This window comes from Cebus imitator, unplaced genomic scaffold (assembly GCF_001604975.1).
Source record: "Cebus imitator isolate Cc_AM_T3 unplaced genomic scaffold, Cebus_imitator-1.0 Scaffold377, whole genome shotgun sequence".
In the NCBI taxonomy this organism is placed as follows: domain Eukaryota; kingdom Metazoa; phylum Chordata; class Mammalia; order Primates; family Cebidae; genus Cebus; species Cebus imitator.
The window spans coordinates 1,320,459-1,336,273 of record NW_016107692.1 but is presented as its reverse complement, the minus strand read 5'-3'; the positions used below and the strand labels follow the sequence as shown (position 1 = coordinate 1,336,273).

General features: G+C 37.9%; 1 protein-coding gene and 2 long non-coding RNA genes across 7 annotated transcripts in view; 2 read left to right on the top strand and 1 right to left on the bottom strand.

The window, feature by feature from the left end:
- ADGRB3 (adhesion G protein-coupled receptor B3) overlaps positions 1-1,778 on the bottom strand; it is a 756,499-nt gene extending 754,721 nt beyond the window's left edge. The window contains exon 1 of one of the 3 annotated variants that reach the window (XM_017507539.2): positions 1,030-1,778. The gene's annotated coding sequence lies outside the window, so the exon portion shown is untranslated. The remainder of the gene's footprint in view (positions 1-1,029) is intronic. The other 2 variants (XM_017507537.2, XM_017507538.2) reach the window with 2 other exon arrangements.
- Positions 1,779-1,845: 67 nt separating this feature from the next.
- LOC119468105 lies at positions 1,846-6,616 on the top strand. 3 transcript variants are annotated; one of them, XR_005196721.1, is made up of 3 exons: positions 2,092-2,236; positions 2,350-2,558; positions 6,075-6,616. It is a non-coding gene; the product is annotated as an uncharacterized LOC119468105 (long non-coding RNA). The 3 variants fall into 3 exon arrangements; XR_005196722.1 differs by lacking the exons at positions 2,092-2,236; positions 6,075-6,616 and adding an exon at positions 1,846-2,031 and having other exon boundaries at positions 2,350-3,056; XR_005196720.1 differs by lacking the exon at positions 6,075-6,616 and having other exon boundaries at positions 2,350-3,056.
- Positions 6,617-6,624: 8 nt separating this feature from the next.
- On the top strand, positions 6,625-15,597 carry LOC119468106. The gene is made up of 3 exons (XR_005196723.1): positions 6,625-6,775; positions 8,254-8,293; positions 14,743-15,597. It is a non-coding gene; the product is annotated as an uncharacterized LOC119468106 (long non-coding RNA).
- Positions 15,598-15,815: the final 218 nt, after the last annotated feature.

Genomic DNA, 15,815 nt, shown 5'->3' with positions numbered 1-15,815 from the left:
GAAAAATAAAGCCAATGAGCATTTAAAGGTTAAAAAAAAAAAAAACAGAGAAAGTTGTAAGAAATTCTGGAAATAATTTCCTATTTTTTTGCTGTAGCACTTTGCAGGCAATGCAGGTCTGCGCAGTGTTCTTCAGGATAGAGTGTAGGCGTTGAGAGCCAATGTGACAATAAGAGTCTAAATTAGGAATTCCATCCATGAAAGGGGGCTTCATTTTCTAATCAGGAACTCAAAAAGAGGTCGTATGTCTTTTCTTAATGAAATTGGTACTTTTGCTTCCATTTATTTGACAGTGCATGTCTGCAATGCCGTGCTCATCAATGATCAGAAAGAATGAGGAAATAGCTCTGAATTCACTTTAATTCCTGCTCAAGAGAGCGCCCTCAATATAATGCTCTTTATTTTTAATCGGTCTGGAGTACAGAGTCTTGTTTTGTTGTAAATAATAAGAAAAAAATCATTCCTCCACCCCCCATTAGACTGCAGGGCCCGTTCAAAAAACTGTATTTCCCTCTTAAAGAAGGGGTGGGGGCGGGGGTGAAGGCTGGCCACGGAGGTGTCAAGGATGTTTTATTTATTTATTTATTTATTTACCTCTTGCTGAGAAGCAAACCAGCATTGAGTTTAGCTATTCTCAAAACTGATTTTCTGGGTGACACTTTAGTTTAGTTGAACATAGACGGCGCCATCACTCCACAGATTTTTTCCCCCCAGTAGAAGACCCACTGCCTTTTCTTAACTTCCTTTTAACCTAAAATTTTCCCCCCATAAAATTACCCCAATCACGCAAAACTGCCAGATTTTCTAGGTCTCTCTGCTTATTCCTTCCGACCCAGCACCTCTCTTGAAAACCAGACTTCTCTAACTTTTCAACTGCGGCGTTTAGACAGTCGGATTTGCTCACAGCCTCCCCATCCGCCAGCAACAGCCTTTCCTTTCCTTTTCCTCCCTTCTCAAACATCAAGCCCAAAGCTTCACGGGGGGAGACCCCCAGCAGAGAGAAGGTGACCCCCGGACCCCCTTCCTTACCTTCCACTCCGAAAGCTCAGGGAGGCTCTTGCTCTAAGACACCAGCACAGGCACGCGTCCCAGCAACAGTGACGGAGAGACTCCCCTTCGGTCCCAATCACCGTTGCCCATTTTCCCCGGCTCAGCTTCCAAAATCAGGATTTATTTTTAAAAACGCACACATACGAAAAGCAAAAGGTGGGGGGGAGACCAAAGACCAAAGGAGGGGCAGTAAAAAAAAAAAAAAAGAAAAGCCACTAGGAGCCCAGAGCCTGGCGCCGTATCCAACTGAATCCAACCTCCAAGCCGAGGGGGACTAAGGGAGGGAGAAGCCCCCCCAAGGGAGACTCTATGGAACCCCCCCAAAATGTTAAGTGGCTTAAGAGCGAAGATTTGTTTCATAAAATCTACCCCCAACAAACCGATTAGCCAAGAAGCAAAGAAAGCGCTGGGACGAGAAGTGACTGGTGGCGGCGGCGGCGGCTGCTATGGCAGATTTGTTGGGGCGGTGGGTTTATGACAGGAATGTTCGTGGTCGGATCAGAAGGCTCAAGCTCATGCTTTTTCCTCTTTCTGCTTTCCTCCCTCCTCCTCCTCCTCCCCCCTGCAGGTACTGATGGACGGACGGCGACTAAGGAGAGGGGGAAAAATCCTTGGCTGGTGATGTCGGAAAGCTGTTTGAATGCCCAGCGAGGAGGGAGGCGCGAGAGGGAGCGAGATAGTAAAGCTGTGTCTCGGGTGTGCGCGCCGGCGCGCGGTGCTCGCTCTCCCTTGGGCGCGCGGGCGCGCGCGGGGGTGGGGGGGTTGTACGTGCCACGGGAGCGCGTCTGCGTCTGCGCGGCGGCCTCCCGCGTGCTCGTGGGCGCTCGCGTCCCGGGTGCCGCGCGCCCCTCTCTGGCACAGCTGCGGTGCGCACTGCCGCCCGCCAGAGGCTCGCGCGGCAAGGCCGCCGCGACTTCCCGGAGTTCTGCCTCTCGGGGGCGCGGGCGGGAGTGTGAGAGAGAAGGCGAGGGGAGCCGCGAGGTGGGAAAGGAGGGAGGGGGGAGTCCCGGCGGGAGGGCGGGGGAGAGGCAGGCGGGAGGGGGCTCCGAGGAGCTCCAGCCAGGGCCGCGGTGCGCCTGCACGTCACGGCTGCTCAAACCCAAGCACGTCCCGAAAGCGGTATTTTCTGCGTCTGGGAGGTTTTTGCATCCTCAGTTCCCACCGCTGGGGCTGGCGGCGACCAACTGTAAGAGAAACGCACTAGGAGGCAAGGCAGGGGGGTGCGGAGGATGGGAAGGGGACTCTGAAGGGTGGGAAGTGAATGCAGGGCTTGATCGTCGTTTTCTTTCTGTCTTTCAGCAGGGACCTGACGCAGCCAGAGAGCTGTCATTTCAGCACCGGGATTCCGAATTGATCCAGTTCGCAGTGGAGGGGGCACATCCCAGCTCCCGAGCTGCTGCGTGTCTCTCGCTGGAACAATAGTAGTTTTTCTCTGGGAGGCTGCAATTAACATCTTATTTGTTCTGGCTCCATACAGGCTTTGTCAGGACCGCGGTGCGGCGACTGAGGTTGGGCTCTTGCATTGCTTTCTGCTTGGCAATGGAATCATGGTTTCCGGGTCTAAACTTTTGTTTTGTAGTCTTAATGTATCTGATTCTTTTTCAAGTTTCCTTAGTAACAGGTTTGGGGACGGAGTGGAAAGAAAAGAGAAAAGGGGTGAAGAGAAACAACCAAATTATATAGAAGGGAAAAGAGATAAGTTTCCCTACCTTTTAATCTATCTATCTGCCTGTCTATCCACCATCTACCAGTCATTTTGCCTCCTGGACAGTTGGCTGACGAAGTGTTTGATAAACTAGCTCAGATACATGCTGCAAAAGGTCATTCTCCTCCTGATTATGTCTCTACTTGTAAACGCAGTTGGTGGTTTGCAAAACAAGTGCTAAAATAGTGCAGTGATGTGGTGGGAGGAAACCATAATGGGCAATTGATATAAAGTGTTGGAATCTTCTTGAGGGTGACATTTTCCAGCGGCAGGTGAAGTTGAATAAAGCAATTTTCCATCATTTGTTTTCCTCACTCTTTTGCATTTTTTTCCTCCGCTTGTTGTTTCTCTCCCCCGGGGCGATTGTGGATAGCCAAGAACACCATTTTAAAAGAGGCTGATAGTGAAAGCAGGAAGATGTTGATGGTCTTTTATCCACTGGAGTTGTTTGAAATGTTGTAATTGGCCCTTTACTTCTTAATACATATTAATAGAGTGACTCTCTTCAAGGCTTTCCCTTTTTAAACGAGTGCCTGCAATAACACTCTGTTAGGCAAACAGTTAATCATTCCCCAGCAGGCTTTAACTATTTTCCCAGTAACAAATCACCGGCAAGAGAGCAACCTGGGTGGCATTTTGGTTTTGTGGCATTTTGGTTCCTTATAATATTTTTTATTCATTTAAGGAAATGTTAAAAGGAAATAGGGTTTATGTCCAGAACAAATTTTGAAACATCATTTAAGCAAACATATTTTCTTTTAAAAACAAAGAACATTGAGCAACACAAAGGAGAAAAACATCTCTATTTCAACTTCCCTGGAGATTGTAATGATGATTTTTGCAAGGCAATTTAGTTAGTTCTGTTACTTTACCCAGATGAAAAAAAAAATCATGATAGATGTGGAATAAAAATAGAGAAAAAATTCTCTGGATGGTTTATACATAAAAAGGAAATAATGTAATGTGAGATTCAGTTATAGTTCTATTTTTCATGTAGTGATTTCTCATATTATCTTTTAACACTTGATTTTGATGTTTCTTAGAAATTCTTAGTCATGACACAGTGGCATAAGAATAACTGTTGAAAGGGACAATTTAAAAGTCTTAATGCTAAATGGAAAGGACCACTTACTCCTAGGATCATTTATATTCAAGTAGAATGCAGGGCAGGGTCAGAAAAGAAAGCCACCCTTAATAAAGCGCTTCACCCTTCACACTGTTTCTCATAACCTTCATAAATTGCAGGCGACCGAGCTGGTCTGATGATGATCTTGCTGAGATATATTTATAGCAGATGATTTGTGGATGATAAATATGCCAAGCAAGACACAGTCTCCAGCAACCCCAGGCTCGTCTGACTTCCTCAGGGGATTATAATCAAGTATCACAAAAAGAACCCTATATGGACAATCTGGTCTCTGGACACTAACAACAGCACAATCCAAAGGCAAACCAAGGGGGAACCACTTTGTTTCATGTCTGCAAGATGCTCCATGTGAAAGCATTGCTGACATGTTGACCCAAAAGCAAAAAGAGAACAGCAGTTTATACATCCTCAGCACTCTGTCCTTTCAGTACTATTGATGTTGGTCCACTTCTATGATTTAATACATATTAAAATCACCATTTCAAATTATTATCTGCTTTCATTGGTCTCTTTCACAAGTCCAAGTGTGTTTATGTTTATGTATATACACATATACATACATTTTATACATGTGTGTATGTATGTACACATTTGTAAGTACACATACACATATATATAGAATATGTATATGTGTATTTCAGTTGGTACACATATATTTGGTTGGGAAGTTTCACTACATTGCTTTGTATTTCTCTTTGATAAAGTAATGCATTTCATTTCAAAACTGCCAGATTAATGTATAAACTGATTATTATGTAAGTTTCCTTGGTGACTTACGAAAGGACTATGGAGAGGCCAGTGTTAGCACATCAAAATATAGAGGGGTATTGTATTTTAGTTGACTGAGGTATCTAATGTTAAAGGCTTTCAAATTTATCTCTCCTATTAATTCATTTTATTAAGATTACTTTGGAATAATGAGGTTTCTAAGTATAATTTATCTCTATTTTTCACCTTTTTGTGTGTTTTAAGTTTAGTCCCTCCATTTTGAGAATAACCCTATACTCCGGGATGATTGTTTAAAATTCAGTATCATTGCACAATTCTATTTAGTAAGAATGTTTCTAGAATATGCTTGGTTAATTGTAGAAAGTGTTTTCTGGTTTTTCTCTTATAGTCTTTCTGGTATTACTGTATTACCACATTCTAAATTCTGTAACTTGTTATTTTCAGTAAGGCTTTAAGAAGCACAGATAAGTTTGTAGGTTACTTCTTGTTAAATATGCCTTAATTTTTTAGTATTTGGTATTTAGATATATACATATCCCCTATATATATACACACACACACATAAATGATGTGTATTAGATTATATATATTAGATATATACATACCCACATATATATTATATTATATATATTAGATATATACATATCCCCAATAATAAAAAATTAAGGCATATTTAATAAAAAAGTACTATATATATATATGGGAGATACACAGACACACACACGCACACAAAGTTTTTGGAATGTTAATTAAATGATCAAAATATTACAAGATTACATTGTTATGAGTACTTAACTTACCCTTAAAATTAGCATATTTACGATAAACAGAAACAATTTCTTCCTCTTCTTCTCTGACTCCTCCTTATTATTATTATTATTATTATTATTATTAAAAAAGGAAGTATCTCAGGAACCAAGCTGTATTTCCTCTAGTAACTGTATAAAAACAAATTGGTCATATTCTACCTAGACATCCCAGAATAGAAAGTACATAAAAGTACTAAAAAATAAAGGGATAGAGTTGGGGTTAAAGGAGATGTCATAGAACAGCTATCCTGGGTTCGTTCAAGTGTAACCCTATTCCATGTTAGACAAATGCAAGGTTAAATTTAGTCCAAAAATCCCAGTTACATCAGGTTTCAATTTTTTTTCACTATTCCCCTATACAATGATACAAGTTAAAAAACAGTTGGTAAATGCTTTTGGCCATCAATTTTCAAGGTTTCATTGGTGGCATTCAGGAAATGCCCTAAGTAGATAACACATAATGTCATATTTGTGTGTTGTAGCAACATCTTGGAAAATATGGAGTTTAAAAGCTGACAATGTGTCTTTGTAAGGAAACATAAATTTACTTCTAAATTTATCCTTTTTCAACTACTTTGTTTTTCATGTAAAGTTACTATACTTACATCATTATCTTTAATCTCTGAAATTTCAGTTATACTAGAAATCAAGATTCTTCATTCCTCATTAAGGACAAGAAGCTGTGAATTCTCTGGACTTCAGTTATCTCACAGAAAAGAGCTTGATTGAGTAATGTCTAATGTTCTTCCTGACATATTCTAAATAACAGAGGGTGTCTCACAAGAAATAGAAGCAGGGTGAGAAAAATGCAACAAAATCCTAGACAAGAAAGAATCAGTTTTTTCACTCACAGGCTGGGAATGCCTCTCTATTCTATCATAATTTGAACACCTCCATAGTTTTACTAGCTTTGCCCTTCCCACCTTGCTATCATCTGCTGATGTACAGACAGTCCTTTCCATTTTTATTATTCTCCCACTCTAATAATTTTCTTTTCTTAGACAGACTTTACCATTAATGATGACAGTAACTAAAGCTGCCAGGACCAGCACATCTGCTGACCTTTATCAACACCAGGTAATGAAGTCTCTGGACCACCCATTATTTCTGAACATTCGTCGATATTCAGCCCTGTTCCTACCAATTCTGATCCACTTATCTCCACCATTTCTCTTCCCGCCATATTCTCTCATTTTGCCTTCTGGATCTCCATGCTCCTTTATACCAACAAACAAGAGGGAGAATATTCTCTCTATCCACTTCGTTAAATGAAGCCTGCTCTTTTATGAAGGCATGGCATCTCTTCCAACTATGTCAAACAGAAGCAATTTATGGGTATTCTGCTTCCACACTCTGATTAAATGGGTCAGTGGCAGAATCAGTATCCTTACTCTACACTTTGGTTTCACATCTTTACTCCTCATTTCACTTTCGTGCCCACCTTTTTGTAGAGATCATGGCATCCGCCTTTGCCAGCTTTACCTCTTCCCCCAGGTTATATTTTCCAGTCATGGAATGTTTTAGCTGCCAGCTCACAGTTTTCCTATCTACCTGACTTCCATTCCTCTTCTCATGCAGATGTCTTATCCTGACACACTAGTTTCATTCTATTTCTGGTTTGTTTGTTTGTTTTTAATACCAGTTCAACCACATTTCCCTATGATCTTTAACTAAAAAGTCTAACTAGTGACTAAACCACTTCCAATATTTAAAATTTAGTGTTTCAATTATCTAATTACAACCTTCTACTTTTATAAACTCACCTCCTAAGTAACCACATGAAATCAAGTCTTTCACAAAATTCAGATCTTTATTTTATTGATTACTACCAATTTCTGCTCTCATCTTCATTTTCTTCCTTATACCCTGTGGTAGGCAGCCTCTAACATAGACCCAAATGATCCCTACTTCCTGGTATGTGTGTCCTTGTGTAATTATCTCTCTCTTGAATGTGGACTAGATTTAGAAATTTGCTTTTATCAAACAGAATATGGTAATAGCAATGGGATGTTACGATATAAAATGACTGTTTCATCTTGGGGGCTCTTTTACTCTTCCTTAGACCACTTGTTTGCCAGTAAACAAGATGCCATGTTGTGATACAGTCCTGAATAGAGAGGTTCATGTGAGTCTGCCCTTCTGAGACCTATCAAAAGACAAATGAGTGAGCTTAGAAATGGAAGCTTCCTTACTCAAGTCTTGAGAGAACTGCAGTCCAGCCAACATCTTGGTTACTGCTTTGTGAGAGACTGGAGCCAGAATCAAGCAGCTAAGCTGCTTCTGGACTCCTGACCTACAGATATTATAGGTCAGGAATGTTTGTTGCTTCCAACTGCTAAATTTGATGATAATTTGTTATGCAGAAGTAGGTAACTAATGCATACCCCATGGATTCCATACCCATCGTTATAATAATTTGCTTACAAAAATCTTCATCTGTCTACTACATTTTCCTGGCTGAATCACCATGCTTACTGTAATGGACAACTGCCCTCCCTGATCCGGGGCCCATGCAGCAGAGCATTATTGAAGAAATTCACACTCTCAGGCAGTTAGATGTCCCTGTAAATTTACAGTCACCAGGTTCTCATGGCCTCACCACACAGACTATTACTTATAAGTTCCCTATCTTGTTATATCCTATGAATGTTTTGTAACTTTGATTATTAAAAATGCTTCTCAACTCTCGAATTATAAGTGATAACCTTTTTTCACTTGTTATTTACAAAACAGATGTGATTAGATGGGAAATACCTTACATTCATTAAACTGATTGTACCTTCACCCATTTTCTCCTCTCTTCATATCTCCAGGGAGATGCTGCCCTTGTCTAAGAAAACACCCCCTCTACAGGTAACTTGGATCTTACTTCTGTCGGCTCTCATACGAATACTCTCTCCCTGTCTCCTGGACCACTTCGATCAGCATACATATTTTACAGTAATACTCCCTGTCTAAAAACTTCTGATAAACAACCTGTTTCTCAAATCCCCTTCATAAACAATCTTTTTTAAAAAGCTGCCACATTCACTTCACTTCCTCACTTCCCTCTCATTTCTCAATCCATTTTGTCTTCCACCCCCACAATTCCACCGAAAAATTCTTGTCAAAAATCACCGAAGACCTTCATGTTGCCAAGTTAAAGGGATAAATGTTTTTCTCATCTTACTCCAAATTTCAGCAGCATTTTAAATGCAATGCCCTCCTTTTAGAAACCACTTCTATTTTGGTTTCTGTTTTATCATACTCTCCCAGATAGACTTTTACATCACTGATCACTTAGAAGACACTGAGACTTTTCTCAGTGTCTTTTACATGTTCTTCCACATTAACTTGAAATGCTGGCTGCTTTAGAGATAAGTGTTGGATGTGCTTCCCTTATTTCTCCACCACCTCTCCCTTGGTGGTCTAATCCATTTCCTAATATAGAATATCGCTATAAAAATGTATACATACATACACACATATGAACAGGCACCCCATGTATGTCCCTTTAACAAGGATATCTGCTCTGAGTTCTAGATTTTTAAATAATCAACTGCCATGATTAATATCTCTACTAAATATGCCCCACAGTCATCTCAGATTCAGGGTAATTAAAGGAAGATTCCTGATTACTCCAAAGAAATGTGTTCTTCCCTTAGTCTTTCTGTTTAAGGAAATGGCATCCCTATCCACCTAGTTATTCAATTGGCAAACATGGGAATGATGCTTGCTGATCATTTTCTATCACTCTACACCTAATCCCTTGACAAATATTGTTTGTTCTACTTTGTATAAGTTTCCTAGGGCCATCATAATAAAATTACACAATGTGGGTGGTTTAAGCAAAAGAAATTCCTTTTTTTTTGCACTTTTGGAGGCCAGATGTCTAATATCAAGTTGCCTATTGGATTGGTTCCTCTGGGGCCTCTTTCTCCAGCTTGCACATAGCTGACCTCTTGCTGCCTCTTCAAATGGGGTGGAGGGAGTGCAGAGATGGGCACAATTCAGCCGATGATATACCCTCAACACACAGATCTCAAACCTAACCAGTTATTTCCCTTTTCCCTGCCATCTTTTTTTTTTGTAAAGCATATAGTTTTGGCCTAGTCTTTTCTTTTATTTATTTACATATATATTTTTAAATTTATTTATTATACTTTAAGTTCTGGGTACATGTGCAGATCGTGCAGGTTTGTTACATATGTATACATGTGCCATATTGGTGGTTTGCTGCATCCATCGCCCTGTCATCTACATTTGGTATTTCTCCTAATGCTATCCATCCCCAAACCCCCAACCACATGCTACCCCTCTCCTAGCTCTACCCCCCCAACAGGTCCCGGTGTGTGGTGTGTGATGTTTCCCTCCCTGTGTTCCCCATTGTTCAACACCCACTTATGAGTGAGAACGTGCAGTGTTTGGTTTTTCGTTCTCGTGTCAGTTTCCTGGGTGTTGAACAATGAGAACACAGGCACAGGGAGGGGAACATCACACACAGAGGCCTGTCGGGTGGGGAAGCTAGGGGAGGGACAGCAAGGGGTGAGGGGATTGGGGATGGATAGCATGAGGAGAAACAGCTAATGTAGATGACAGGGTGATGGATGCAGCAAACCACCCCCATGGCACATGTATACTTATGTAACAAACCTGCATGATCTGCACATGTGCCCTAGAACCTAAAGTATAATAACAAAAAAATCTATCTCTAATAAATTATACTTCAAAAAATGTATCCCTTTAAAATCAAATGGAAAAAAATATTTAACTCCAGTTACTTCTCATAACACAAATAATGAAATCCAAACTTTTAATCGTGGCCCACGGTGCCCTACCTCATCGGATTCTTGCTCCCCTCTCTAAGTTCATCTCGTGCCACACTTCTGCTTACATATAATGCCCAAGCTATATTCGTCTTTTTTTTAAGTAGCAAGGACACTACATTTTTATCTCCTTACAATCTTCCAGTGTCAAGATCATTCTACCTGGAATAAAATTTCCTTTTTTCACTGCTAGGAGAAACTTTATAGGCCTGCCCTGCCTGGTTCTTATACCTCAGATTTCATCTTGAAAATTCCCTTTTCAGAGCTTTTCAATTTTTTTTTAACCACCCAATTTATGGTGCTCTCTCCTTATGTTCTCTTTCAAGGTACTTATCTCTTTTTTATTTGTACTCAAGTAAATATTTTTTTCCTTTTTAAAATTATACTTTAAGTTCTGGGATAAATGTGCAGAACATGCAGGTTTGTTAAATAGGCATACATGTGAGCATGTTCTCATAAGTGGGAGTTGAACAAGAGAACACATGGACACAGGGAGGGTAACATCACACACTAGGGCCTGTCTATCTGTTTTATTCTAGTTACCATTTTTATATAATTGGTCTTCATCTTTTTGGTTTTTTTTTAGTATGTTAGCTCCATCATTACAAAATCCTGCCTAATATAGGGCAAGACACATAGTGAGTGCTACGTTTTCTATCCCTTAGAAAAAACTCACAATAACCTTTATAAAATCTAAAGACCCAAGGAGAATTTAGCAGTAAACCAAGAACAGAGTGCTTGGTTGAATAAGGCCATGAAGCACACACACACTGCCTATCACCTCCTCAAATATTTTTTCTAGCAATTATCTTACTAAAAATTTTTACATACATATATAGAGGCACTAAGTCGTAACATGGTAAGCGTACTGGAAAGTGAGCTTGGAAAACCAAAGTGTAGCTTAACCTAAAGCATCTGGTTTATACCTGGAAGATCTTGTCACAACATGATCACTTTGAGCTAATCCTAGCCCTTAATCTTTCTAATAATACTATCATGTTGTCTTAACCAAATCATTTACCTGAAATAAAAGTATAGGCGATAGAAATTTTTACTCTATGCACTGCTGGTTGTATTGAAGTGACAGCTAGTTAAAATACGTTGATCTAAATATTTATTTGTATTTATAATTAAATATTTATTACTTTATACATTTGAATTTGTGACCTTAAATGTGTGTGTGTGTGTGTGTGTGTGTGTGTGTGCATGAGAAAGAGCGTGCAAGAGAGAAGGAGAGAGAGACATGCATAAAGAAAGAGAGATACACAAAAAAAACATGACATAAAATAACAACAATTTATTTGTCTCATAAATATGCAATCTGCGGAAGCCTTTGCTGTTAGAACAGCTTGTCTTTTGACTTTCAGGGTCAGCCTGCACAAACTGGGTGTGAAGATTCCTTGCCCAAAATAGCTCCCCCTGTGACTGGCATTTGGTACTAGCTGTTGGCTGAAAGCTCAGTAGGAGTTGTAACACAGAGGATGCAGTACCTCTTTACAGACCATTCAATAGGGCTGCTTGCTCTTCTACACAGCATTGCAGCTGTCTTTCCTAAGTCAGTATTCCAGAATATAGAAAAAGAAATCTGTCAGTGTTTAAGACCTAGGTCTCTAAATTGGTACAGATTTATATCTGACATTACTCTTAGTCAAACAGTCACTAAGCTTGTTCAGATTCAAGGTGCTGGTGGAGGGGACTGCACTGGGTGGGGAGAGAGGTAAAAAATCTCTAGATCTTAAAGTAGTCACCATTCTCAATGAAAGGAATATCCAAGAATGTGTGATATGTGGTGTACACTCTGTTCACTGACATCTTCTTGCTGTATTCTATCATTTAATATGTTAGATATTATTCCATAATCAGTGACATCTGCAGATCTGAAGTGCTTTCCAAGAAGTCAGTGGCCAGTGTTTCAACATAGTGTCAGTAACATACAACTAGAACCATTTCTCCATTATAATGCAATATGACTGAAGGATTGTAAACACAGTGTCAGTAACATACAACTAAACATGCAAACTTCTAGAGGGCAGGGATATTATTGTATGCCATAATATCAGCGTTTGGACAGCACTTGATAAATATTGTTTGCCTAGCTCACTAATTGAGATCCTTTTAGTTGTTATAGAATGTTATTCAACCAAACAATCCATATTTATATTTCCTTTCTTTAGGAACATGATAGATTATTTCAAGTACCTTGTTAGAAGAAGAAGCATATATACTATGTTTATAACAGTCCTGTGATATCCCTATCAGTGGTTAGATTAATAGTATCATTTCTTAGTATAGCCATGCTGTGTCTGTTTATCCCCATTTTGTTTACTATACATTCACAAACCACCTATTCTGTAATATATTTTATAATTTTTACAGAGGTTAATATTAAATCTAAATGGTTTATTAAATTTAATAAACTACAATTTCTAGAATTTGGCCCTTTTTCCCATTTAAAATACAGCCAGTATTTATCACTTACTACTATTTGTGTTCTCTGCCAACCTATTTTCCAAGATTTTTCAAACATAGTTGGACATACTTTAATAAGAACACTTATACTTTCTTTAAATATACTATGATATAATTCGTGTAGTCCAGGACATTTGAAAAAATGATAAAGTACCTAAGGATTATTTTATTTTCTTGATTTTTTCATTTTACTCTTAAACATTATTAGTCCATACTTTTAAAGTGAAAATAGTTATCTTTTGATTGAAGATGGAATCAAAGTAGGAACTAAGTAATGCTTCCTCCTGTCTTCTTATATCATTAAACATTCTGTGCCATAAAAGCAGAATCTTTTTCACATTTCCTGTTATTTTTACACATTTGAAATTTTTTACTTGCTTTATCCTTCTTTATATGGGCTTCTTTCTTTTATTCTAATATCCTTAATTGTTTTAAATCTTAGAATGAGTGTTTCTACTGATACAAATGACTGACTTGTATTATTTTGATTTTAATTAATAAGTTATATATATTATCCATTTTCAACCATTTTCTTTTAATATTTAAACAAAATTTCTTGAAGATAAAATTTTTTATCAAAAATTTCAAGCCTTTGGGGGGAAATTTGTTTACTAAAGTCCTTTATGTATATGCTGAATGTTTAATACTATAGAGAATTTGAAAGTCTCAATTATAGAAGAGACAATTTTTATATTAGGTTATTTGATTTTGTTATTGAAGATTAAATCTCAAGCGGATTCACCATTTCTATATTAACACTGCCTTTCTATAATCTTAATTGCTTTTATGAAGGGGAAAGTTGGTAAATAGCTTCTCAAATGTTCTGTTTTTCAAAGCCATCTGACCTACTTAATTGTCTCTTTCAATGTCATCATCTGAAATAATTTCTCTATATCCTAGAGTCCTTTAAGTAAAATTTCGAAGTTGATGCTGACCAGATTGCAGGCACAATGCTCAGGTGACATCTTAATCCTCAGGACATTAGCTATAAAGCAGTTATTCAGTGACTTAAAAAGAAAAACACACTGGTAATTTGATATCAATTATCTGAATGCATCCTCACATCTTTGTTATAGGAAAAGGAAATGGATTCAACATGCATTTTATTAATCTTTTTCCTTTTGTGCCTCTCTTGAATCTAACTGAATTAGAAATAATAAAAACTTCACTTTAATCTGTCATTAAGATAAGAAAATGCAGATCCCCATCAATTTATTTAGTTTCCCCGTAGGCTACGAATGAAGTATCTTCATTGAATAAGTGCTACCTTCTGAATTACTGAAGGTACAAAACAGGGAGAATTTCATGTTTCACATATGTAATTGTATTTAAATTTGACTCAAAATTTTGTTTTTCATGCTATCCTCATTTCAGGACTCTTGGCAACAACAAAATATATACCCAGCCAATTTTTTCAAAACTAACTTATAAATTCGGGAAAATAATCTAAATTAAGCCCAAATATTCGCAATCATGAATCATTCAATTTATCCACTCTCCACTACTCTATAGCAACTTCATCACAGTTACAAAATAGAATTACAGATTTTGAAAACCATAACTCTAGAAACAATTTACTCCTGTGTTTCTTGAACTTGTTCCATCATCAGTGTAAATTGATGTATTCACTAAAATACACAGACCCTGGGTTCCTCCCATGAGGATTCTAATTCTTCAGGCTTTTTAGGCTTATGTTTTTAACCGCAACCATAAATGTTTCCTATGATCAGACAAGTCTGGGAAATAATGATATACTTTCACATCCTTGGTTTATAGATAAGGAAACTGAGACACAATCACCAAGAACAAACAGCCCAGCATTACCCAGTGAAGGAATGACCAAGTTGAAATGAGAATCCAGGTTTTGGTGGTCTGTTACTTTTTCATATTTTCAAAATCATTTATATTTTGATATGTTTTTCTTTTAATTCCTAAGTAAGATAATTATTTATTCTTTTCTCTGGAGTACATTTATCATCATATTTCTTAAGCAAAACTATGCTGCATTATCTTTTCTTATTTGTTAAGATATAGGCATTCTGTCCTGGGACCTGCGTTAGAACTACTACTAGGCACCCTTCAATTGATGTGAAGCCACTCTGGTTACCTTATCTTATCCTAGCTCAGACAGAGAACTGATCAAACATCTTATAACCACTGAGATTGTTGATGAGTACAATTGAAGACTCAGGGAGGAAATATAATTCCTTTCAAATTAATTAATTAAAATTATAAATGGACTTCATGGAAGTGAAAGAGAACTATTCATAGAACTAATAAAATGTTATCAATGCACCCATTTAAGAAGAATGTTTGTTACACCTTTGTTCCAGCAGTACATATGCCATATGTGAAATCTCAAAGGAGATTATCATTGCCCGCCCGCAGTACAAAAATAATCAAAGCACAGTAGTGAAGCAATACAGCTTTTGAGACAGACCAAAGTTTGAATTCTGACTCAGCCTCCTAATAATGTTGTAGACTTGGAGAGATAATTTTACACCAAGTTTTAGCATTTTAAAAAAAAAACAATTATTAAGGTAATACTGCTTACTTAATACTTATATAAAGATTAAGAATAACATGGAAAATGCCAAATACAGTGGCAGAAACAAAAGGAGCTTTAAGAAGTAGTAACTATTAGTGCTGTTGACAAGCACACTATATGACTCTGATTTAAACACAGAGAAAGTAAAATGGATACGAAAGCCTCCTGTTCTCAAGGCAAAGAAAAGTTTTGGTCTGAAATACTGTAGATAGCACTGAGCAGAGTGAAGAAAAATGGTTCTATATCTCACATTGTAACAATGGTCTACTTACATTTTATTTAGACTAGAGGCTACTTGCCTTATCAAATATATCAAGCACTCAGCAAAGTTTAAAAAAGCATATATAAACATTTCTATGCTATGGTTTACTAGTTCAAATATAAATATTTAAGCTTAACTGCTTCTATGTATTTTTCAATGCAAAGCAAAATAAAATCTAGATATAGAAAAATATTTGCATTAGCAGTTGTCTTGAGGTAGTAACTTTTATGCCATGACATTTGGAGTCTGACTGGTTATCGTAAATTCTGAACATGTTTAAATTCTCTTCAA